Source organism: Delphinus delphis, chromosome 13 (assembly GCF_949987515.2).
Source record: "Delphinus delphis chromosome 13, mDelDel1.2, whole genome shotgun sequence".
Lineage (NCBI taxonomy): Eukaryota > Metazoa > Chordata > Mammalia > Artiodactyla > Delphinidae > Delphinus > Delphinus delphis.
This window is the reverse complement of record NC_082695.1, coordinates 75054612-75055969: the sequence shown is the minus strand read 5'-3', so window position 1 is coordinate 75055969 and position 1358 is coordinate 75054612. Positions and strand designations below refer to the sequence as shown.

The 1358-nt window shown below is 40.3% G+C and overlaps 1 pseudogene; it reads right to left on the bottom strand.

Annotated features, from left to right (window-relative positions):
• Positions 1-412: 412 nt before the first annotated feature.
• LOC132436651 (nuclear transport factor 2 pseudogene) lies at positions 413-807 on the bottom strand (annotated as a pseudogene).
• Between the last annotated feature and the right edge of the window lie 551 nt (positions 808-1358).

Here is a 1358-nt window from a genome sequence, read left to right as displayed (position 1 = left end):
TCCATTAACTTTTAATGATGTACCATTTGTTGTTATTTTTATTTCTTTGTTGTTAAGAAAATTTTCGTGGTTTTATTGTATCATGAGGCAATGAAACACCTGAACAAATCAATATCTGGGCCGTGAGGCAGCTGCTTTCTCCTTCACTTCTTTGGGTTACTAGAGCAACTTGTCAGTAGATTAAAAAAAAAAAAGACAACCTTTTGCATTACTTAAGTCTTTCCAAGGCGTGGGCTGGTACAACACAAACTTCTCCTGTCAGATGCAACCAGTCTAAGCGTTCAAACATCATGTGCAATGCCTCAGTAGCAGCAGCGCACCTGCCCACTCCCACCGTGGCCCTGCTCATTTGTGTATGATATTTGGAGCATCTGGAGGAGTGTGAATAGTATCAGGAAGAGGAGGGAGGAGGTCAGCCGAAGTTGTGCAGGGCAAGCCTGAACATGTCATTGGTGCAAACCGAAGCATCATTGATGTTCTTTAATGGGAACATCTGGTGGAACCCCATGACAGGGTCTTCATCGGCCTTGAGCTGGTCCACAACCATGCTGATGATGCAGCTATATGGCCTGGGCTGATGGTCCTGTGCTGTGATACTGTCCTGGATTTTCTGGAACGGAAGGCTAGACAATTTCTCCATGGTGGCAGGTTTCTCCTGGAATTGCTGTCCTTCCCAAGTAAGACATGTCGCTTCAATATAACTTGTCGCGTCAATATGTGTGGTTGGGTTCTGTCGTTATCAAATAACTAGTAGTAATGTTGAATGAAGCTGGATCCAGTCTGCTCCCAAACTGGCTTGTCTCCCATTCTGGGGCGCCACTCCGCCTCGTTGAGACCCGAAGAGCTGGCACAATGGTGGCAGCAGTGGTGGCAACCCAGTGTGGTCTTCTCCCACCTTCCCTTGCCACTCCACTGCACTCTCTTGTTTTCATTTCTAAAAATAAGTCTTTCTTGTAGAAAATGTGGAAAATACAAAAAAAAAGAATAATAAATTGTATCACTATTATCCAGAAATAACCATTATTAACATTTTGAAATACTAAAGTTTTCCCTCTGCAATTTTTTCACACCCATGCACTCACACACACAAAATTGGTATATATATGCTACTTTGTATGCTGATTTCTTCATTTATCATATCACGAATATTTCCATTTGATTACATATATTTTGTAATGACATTTTAATTATTAAATAATATGCCCTCATGTGGATGTACATTTATTTAACCATTATTGTTGACTACTTGGATTGATGCTAATTTTCACTCTCTTAAATAGGACTGGGAAACATACCTTATACATTAATCTTTTATAGCATGTTATGTTATTTCATTAGGATTGATTTCCAGAAATAAG